This window comes from Notothenia rossii (assembly GCF_949606895.1).
Source record: "Notothenia rossii genome assembly, chromosome: 1".
NCBI lineage: Eukaryota > Metazoa > Chordata > Actinopteri > Perciformes > Nototheniidae > Notothenia > Notothenia rossii.
Window position 1 is genome coordinate 72,626,867 of NC_136912.1, and position 8,389 is coordinate 72,635,255.

General features: G+C 41.7%; 1 long non-coding RNA gene across 1 annotated transcript; it reads left to right on the plus strand.

Annotated features, from left to right (window-relative positions):
- The first annotated feature begins 6,756 nt into the window (after positions 1–6,756).
- LOC307016012 lies at positions 6,757–7,594 on the plus strand. The gene is made up of 2 exons (XR_013801708.1): positions 6,757–6,903; positions 7,309–7,594. It is a non-coding gene; the product is annotated as an uncharacterized lncRNA (long non-coding RNA).
- Positions 7,595–8,389: the final 795 nt, after the last annotated feature.

An 8,389-nucleotide genomic window follows, 5' to 3' on the forward strand; every position in this document is an offset into this window, starting at 1 on the left:
CATCATATTTACTCTTTAAATTAAAAGCATGTGAGTGTTTAGTGACCTATTAGTCCATTTCAAAAGGTTCGTAATCACTGAGCAAGGGAATCTTTTTTTCTTTCATAAATCGTTTTATAATGTAATGAATTCACCAGTAATGTATCCATCAGTGATGCAGCCAGGCTTCTTGCTTCCTAGTATAACCTTTTAACTCACCACTGTTGTCTCTTTCTCGCACGCATCATATGCCAAATGTTGTGCACTCTCTACATAAATGCCCTGTCATTTCTCAATTAAGCTGTAAGACACACATGATAGACAACTTTTTCAAGCAACCACTTCAATGGCTTGATTTGGACAGCAATGTTATATATTCCATTTATTATTATTCATAGTAAAGATATACCAGATGCAAATGCTCACTTATGCTGATGATAATGCCTTTTTTGCACAACCCAAAACAATTATTTCGAATTTCGCCTCGGCTGTTAGAAACCATCTCTTTAACCTCACATAGGTTGAGGCACTGGAATATCAGAATTCATGAGGCCATTTTTGCGTTTATAAATCATGCATTTACATAAATAGAGTGTGTTTCTATCACTTTATTTATGTTAATGCATTCACCAAACTGTGTGTTTAATGGTAGCATTCTTGGCCAAGACTACGTTTTGTTAACAGTCGGCAAGGTCTGCACTGAATAGGTATTAAATGTTTTGGATGATGCTACTAACACCAAAATCATTATGCAAAAGGAATAAACACTGCAAACAGTGGTCTACTTCAGGGAACATGAATGATTGCTGCATTAGATCTAAATGGGTTGATATTACAAATTCAAAATAAATTCAGTGTAATTGCTAAGGCAGAAACAATTGGTTTACTGTCCAATATTGCCTGTGTAAAAAGTGTATTCTGCTTGTTTACTTGAGTATAATTAGTTTATAACTTACAGGATCACAGACTACATGGTTTGTTTTCTCTTGTGTGACATTAGACATTAGTATGTTTAGACATCAGTGTGATTACAGGAGATCCCTGCCTTCTATATTCTGTACCACCAGGTCGGATGTGGCTTAAAATCTGATGCTTTATAGAAAATATGCAGTATTAGTTATTAACTAAAATAGACTTACGGTTAAGTGTTTGTGAGACTGTAGTCTGCATTCTGTTTCTTGGCAAAAAGTAAACATTGTTTGTCTTTTTTTCCATTTACCACATTGTTCACAAAACTTTACTAACCTTGAGGTTTAACTAAACCAAATATTTGTGCTCTCAAACCAAACTACTTGCTGTCATACAAGACCTATTTATACCTGCCATTTGCACCCGTTTCAAATGACTGTTAGTTTGACTAACAATTGTATCCTGACAAACGCGGTTCGTCACTTAAAACCTGCTTTGGGAAACAAAGTGTATTATTTATAAACCACAAATTGACAGAGGGCAAGTCTGAGGGAGTTTGTGTCTGTGTGCTAGGAGTAAAAGTTTGAAAGCTAACAACTTTACAGAATCCCACAATCTATTTATAATAACTTATTCACTTTCATGCACAGAGCGGAAACTGCCAATATATAAAACAATAAAACATCTTAATATGTTTGCACATATCATTTTATTTAATGCATGGAAGTTTCTGTGCAGAGTTGGACTGCAGCGCTTCAGTTGATCTTTCTGCTTTTGCATCTAGACCTCTCTTCTGGACAGCTCTCCTCATCGGCCCTCTTCCTCTTTTTGGAGGGGGCCTCTACTGTTTTGTTCAGTAGTGCTAATGAAAAAGAAAACAGAGGTTTAGATTTTTTTCAAACTAATGCGACTGTAGTATGACCATGTCAGATAGGCCAACTAAACAAGCCAAAAATACATGAATTCATGTCAAACATCTCCAAAAACCATGAGCTATTCTGTGAATGGGTTTATGACAGTTCTGTTATACAAATCATGTTATCATACAGAAGAAAAGGCTTAATAAATCCTCAGTGTGTACATGTGTGTTGCCATAGGGATGCTTACTGTTGGCGCTGTCCTCCAAGTCCTCATTGAGGTTCTCAGTCTTCCTCTGTTTAGCTGAGGAGCTGCCACCAAAGGAAAAGCACGACTTTGCTTGATCCCTCTTTCGTTTGAGCAGCTGAGTCTTCTTGGTGGTTTTTCCACCGTCCCTTTTCCTCTTCTTCTTTGCTGTTTGTCCAGCAAAAGAGGGATGTTCATCGCTGCTCAGTCCACCGCTTTCAGTTTGGCGGGCTGGGATGGCAGTGCTGCTGGAGGCCACCTCAAGGTCGTCATCCTCCTTATTATCAGAGCTCGGACCAAAGCACGACTTAACACTGGAAGAAAAAAAACGAGTCATTCAACTTCATCTAGCGACAGTAAATCCACAGTGCGAGGAACACAAACTGTATCTGAGAACTTACAGGGAGCAGCTTTTGGAGTCGCCAGAAAGGTGACTCATGGTGATGAACGGATGCTGCAGGATCTGGCTGGGTGTGATCCTCTGAGCCGCGTCCACCATCAGCATCTTTGTCATCAGATCCAGAAAACTCTCCTGGTCACCGTCACACACTCTGGCTTTATCTGAGAGTTTGTTGGACTTCTTTGGGAGGTTCAGAATGAAACAAAACGGTAAGAATGGGGGCTTTTTTTATTTTTAAATAATGTAACCCTATGTCCAATTTATTCAAAGAAATTCTTTTAAAAGAGATATCCTACCTTGATGAGATCTCTCAGGCTGTGAATCGTCCGTGGGAATAATTTAATGGAATTTCTCACTTCACGTCAGGTCTATAGACAAGAAGTAGAGAGAGTAAGCTAATGTGTTCTGACTACAGTGACACACAGAAACAAATACTTAAATAATAACACAATTTTACTTTAAATCTCCACACTGGGGGTCCCTCTTCTCTGAATGTTGCACAGAAATACTCATGTGTGAACATTCCAGCATTGAGCAGATGGCTTGGTGGCTCACCAATGCCAAGTATGATGTGCCTCAGCTATAGGAACAACAAAAGGTTGCATTACACTTCAACATTTCTAAAGGCTTGAGAATTTCTCCCAAGGTTCAGGTACATACAAGTTACAAATTAATCTTTGGTCATCAGGAACAAGTGTTGAAGCAGTGGCAAATGGATGTTTGCACCAAATGGACCAAGACATTATGGCTTGAGTGTAATGCTTACCATGTCATATTCGACACTTCCAGGGAACAGCACATTGCTGGTCAACATTTTGGCAGCAATGCAGCCAAGAGACCACACGTCGATGGCTCCATTGAACTCATTTCCCAGCAGGATCTCTGGAGATCTTAGAAACACAAGAGAAACACAAACACATGAATAGGAAGTAGACTCCTACTGTCTACACTTCACTGTGAGTTTCTCAAATATGCAATGTTTTTCTGAGACTTTTGATTGACTAAAGACTTGAGACGCAAGTGTGAAGTATTTAATTCAGTTATCACCCTTTGTGATATCCTGTCAGTTACCTGTAATATAGGGTCTGCAGGGTCTCCCCCGTATGCTGAGCGGAGTTGTTTACGGCCAGGCCAAAGTCGATCACTTTGATTTTGAGTGGCTGGCGAACATGGTCCACCATCATTATGTTCGCTGGCTTTAGATCACAATGTACAATATCAACCAAATCCAGGAAATCCAGAGCAATAGCCAAATGAAGCTCTTAGGTGGCAAGCAGGTAGTGATGGCGAGATGAAGCCTTATGAAGCTTTCCAGCCAATTGGTTCGCAAAGGGTTCATCTCATGAGGCTTCATCATGGGCTTCATTTGAACATAAACCCCCTGTTGGTCAAAGCGCGTAAAACAGGCAAATTGGAAATCTCAACAGTTGCGCTCTATCTCATACCGAGTTCCCAATGAGCAAAGCCTTAGAATAACTCTAAACAACGGACATAAAATCCTATTTTCATGTTAACAATATTGTTTTCATTTCAGTTGAACGATTGTGATTGAAAAGCCTATAGGAGGCTGGTAAACATTGCAAAGAGGGATTCGTATTCCTTAATGTTATTCATAAACTTAACCACGTTGTAGCCTGAGAAGGCTAAACCATATCAGGAATACATTTATTAACTGCATTATCTCATTTAGCTGTAGCTTCTATAAGCAAACCCTGCGGTCGTGGGTCGGCTGCTTTCCAGCGAGCCACAGCCCACACGCTGAATCTACCCAAAAACACTGGATATATATCTAATCTGCATTTATTCATTTATTTATTCATGTTTTATTCCTACATTTATTTATGCTCGTATCTATTTATACTTATGACATTTTCCGACCTCTATATAAGTGAGGGTCTGACCTCTTTTAATTCCATCGTGTCACCAGCGAACCCGGGTACAGGAGGGGTAATATGGTTCTTGTTATACATCCATGGGTATTATGAGCGTTGTGGCTCAATGGTTCAAATGATCCGAATCGCTTCCCGAAGCAGTCACGTGGTATCGACAGGCAGCGAGGTTCGTTCGTCATCGATGACGTCACTGGCCCGAAACGATACAAGCCTCGATACATGCTTCACAAAAAGATTCGGGGATTACTCGACACACGCTCCGAAGCCTCAGCGCAATACGTAACGGGTGTAACGCGTTACAGCATGGAGTTATGCAGTTCGGGTAACTACTACCCGTCACAATGCTCAGTAAGTACCGCTGTCTCAAGCTTCAACACAGCCACGGATGCTGCCCATCCGTGGTTTTGGGGGGTTTCTTTCAGGGAGAAAGAGAAGCTCATGTAAGAGGATAGAAGACAGTCTAATCACCCAACCAGCACATCAGCATCTACGTCTCACCGTGGCGTAATTAAACTGCTAATTAAGCTAGTCCTATACCAGGGCTCGACAGTAACGGTTGCCAGGTTGCCATTGGCAACCATTTGAAAAATGTCAACCACTTCTTGGACTTTGGTTGCCATCAGTGGCAACCAGTTTTTAACATAAGAAATAAGGACAGCAAAACGTGCACCCCAAAATAGATAAATGTTCATATTCGTTTTTAAGAGTGATATTTAATTGTTGTGACCAGTCGGAACCTGATACTTAAATTGCAAGTGCATTGGCGTGATTACGGAGCCAGAAAGCGATGCACGTTTACTCGCGTGCGCGGTGCGCCGTATGTTTGTTTTACAACAAAATGGCGAAGCAAAAATAAGTTGCTTGACTGTGTGATAAAAAGTTCAGCCAACACCTCAACTTCTCCAATGAATGTTCAAAGTGATTCAACTGATTGAGCGTAAGGTAAAACCCGAACGAAAAACAAAGAGGAATGTTTTCCATTCACTTCCGGTAAAAGTTCCTTCAAAATAAGAGTCCCGATCTTATTACTACCAAAATAAAAGTGCAAAACGAAACTTTACCAAAGAAAATGGTTGCATTAAATTATAATCACTTCTATAAAAAGGTAACACATTTTAAATATAGTTAGACATATTAAAGGTAATTTACAGCATCAATAATTAATATCAAATGTTTAACTATGAATGGTTTTCATTTATTTAACATTAGAAATGTATTAGTCTGGCCAATCCAAGACTTCAATGCTGAAGGGCCAACAGGTCTATGGTGGGGGTCAGCACAAAGAACATTTGAAAGGGAGACAACGGATGATCAAGAAACTGGTGACTTGCTCAATTCATTTGTGAGGGATCTATGAAGACAGAACAACAGCAGCACTACTGGTATTTTTTATACCAGCAATTGAGGGTGGACAAGTTTACTACCACTTAGGTTCAAATAAGTGCGTTAATTATTTATTGTAAAGCATTTGAACATTCTTGTGTCACATGTTCATTATTAAGTTGATGTATAACTGTATAGCATCTTAATTATTTAAAATATAAGGTATAAAAAAAAAAGGGCAACCGTATTTTCAGTTGGCAACCAAAAGCGGATGCCTGGTTGCCAGCCTGGCAACCACTTTTAAAAGTTAGCGTTGAGCCCTGCCTATATCATGGGTCATGTCTCAGCATTTACCTAAGCAAATATTATTTCATGCTGCTCATATTGCACTCATATATTTGGTTTCATGCTCACATGGCTTATGTTAAGCAGGGTATGATATTCATGCATCATTGTACTCAAGCTAACAGCCGCATTACATTGTCTACATCTCCCTCTTCGCCGGGCATCGGCTCGTGCCGGCTATCCAAGATCTCTCCAGCTTACCTCTGGTTAACATGCATATAACTGGTGGTGGTGTCTTAAGAGCATTTCAGGGCTCGTTCAGGATAGGTGCAGCAAACCTGCCGCAATCAAGGTAATTGTTCCTCTTCCCTTCAACAACCGCTTCTCATCCTACATTCGTCCGAACCCCAGTGCCGTGCTGGCTATCCAAAGGTCTCTCCAACCTTCAAATTGGTACGTATGCATATAGCTGGTGGTGGTTCTTAGCATGTCAGCACGTATATTCGCCCCGCGGCTCATGTTTATCCTTGCATGTCTAACCCTGTACGTCCAGGTTGTAACCTTCGGGTCTGTATAAAATGTGTCCCTGCGAAGTCAGGCTGCCCCGTACGTCCGGGATGCCCTGTACGTCCAGGATGCCCCGTTCGTCCGGGATGCCCCGTACGTCCGGGAAGCCCTGTATGTCCAGGACGCCCTGTACGTCCAGGATGCCCCGTACGTCCGGGATGCCCCGTTCGTCCGGGATGCCCCGTACGTCCGGGAAGCCCTGTATGTCCAGGACGCCCTGTACGTCCAGGATGCCCCGTATGTCCGGGAAGCCCCGTATGTCCGGGACGCCCCGTATGTCCGGGATGCCCTGTATGTCCAGGATGCCCTGTACGTCCAGGAAGCCCTGTACGTCCAGGAAGCCCTCTACGTCCAGGGAGGATGCCTAGGAGGCATCAGTACGTCTAAATCCCCACATGTATTAACCTCTCATTTCATCCATAGATTTCCACTGCATCCCACAAGGTAAGATTTCATCACGTTCAGTACTTCATACTTTCACTTCTTTTGGGGGTTCATCGGAAACGGTTCTTCCCTTCCCGAATGACATCCTACAAAACCTGGGCCTAATCGCCAAACACCATTTCATTCACTTGTTATAAACTGTCATCATTATGTTTCATTTATATAATGTGACCCGATAATAAACATGTATTCCATACATCACGTCTGTCCTGATTGAAATGAAGCTCAGCGCAAGTTCAGGCAGGAAGACCTATCACTTTGTATTGCGCGTCATGGCAATACTCGCTCCCTTCACTAAATGATAGGGAGCGCCACTCCTCAGCTAACCTATCACTTCCCTCCGTTCACAAGCCTAATCATCGCACCTGTTAATCCCTCTATATATGCTCTCCCCTTTTCCATCAGCTGTCTTCCAGGTGTCAACGCGCAACCCTCCTCCACCCCTTCGCCTCCTGCTTCCAACTCAGGGCCAAGCCCAACCTTCTCCCTTCCAACCGGACCTAACCACTTATCACCACCACCAGTGTCTAGACCCCGGGGGGTTCATCGGAAACGGTTCTTCCCTTCCCGAATGACATCCTACAAAACCTGGGCCTAATCGCCAAACACCATTTCATTCACTTGTTATAAACTGTCATCATTATGTTTCATTTATATAATGTGACCCGATAATAAACATGTATTCCATACATCACGTCTCTCCTGATTGAACTGAAATCAGGATCATCGGTCAGAATACATTGTAATTCATCGTTCATTTTAAAAACTTTTTTTTTATAAAACCATTTTTAAGAGCTTTGCTATTTCAACATCTTGATCACTTGTTACAATTTAAGAAGTTAGGTGAATTCGTAATGGTTGCATATGGTATTATATGCATGTAAGCAAAAATCTGACCATTCAGCCACTATTTTAAACATTGTACAAAACAAACCTGTTTCACAATGGGCCGGATCTCCTTCAACTTCAGAGACATAGACCTTCTCTTCCGAAGGAATTCATACAGACTGATGTCCAGCTTCTCAAATTCTAAGCAGTAACGCTTCTTGTATTGGAAGGAGTCGTTCCATAGCACGATGTTGAAGAGGTGGCAGTTACCCAGTTGCATCTGTTTAAGGATATCCTCTTGTTGTATTAGAAAGATTTGATGTAGTAACATTGTATTTTGAATAGTTTTATAAGGGATACGATAAAAAACATAATCTGTGTCCCACCTCACTCTTTGCATCCTCAATGCACTGCCAACTTCTCATGACTTTTAAAGCCACATTTTCGTTGGTGGCAAACTTCCTGCACTGGGCCACTTCTCCAAAGCTGCCTCTCTCCAGTAAATACTGCACTTGGTAGGCTGAGGATTTGGAGTAGAGCATCGCTCCTTCCTCAACCTGAAAGTTGGCAGTCATGGTGCGAGATGCACCCTGATGCTGATTTCTAACAACTTGAGTCTCAGTGTAAAATAACGGTTACTGGACGGACTGGATTTGAA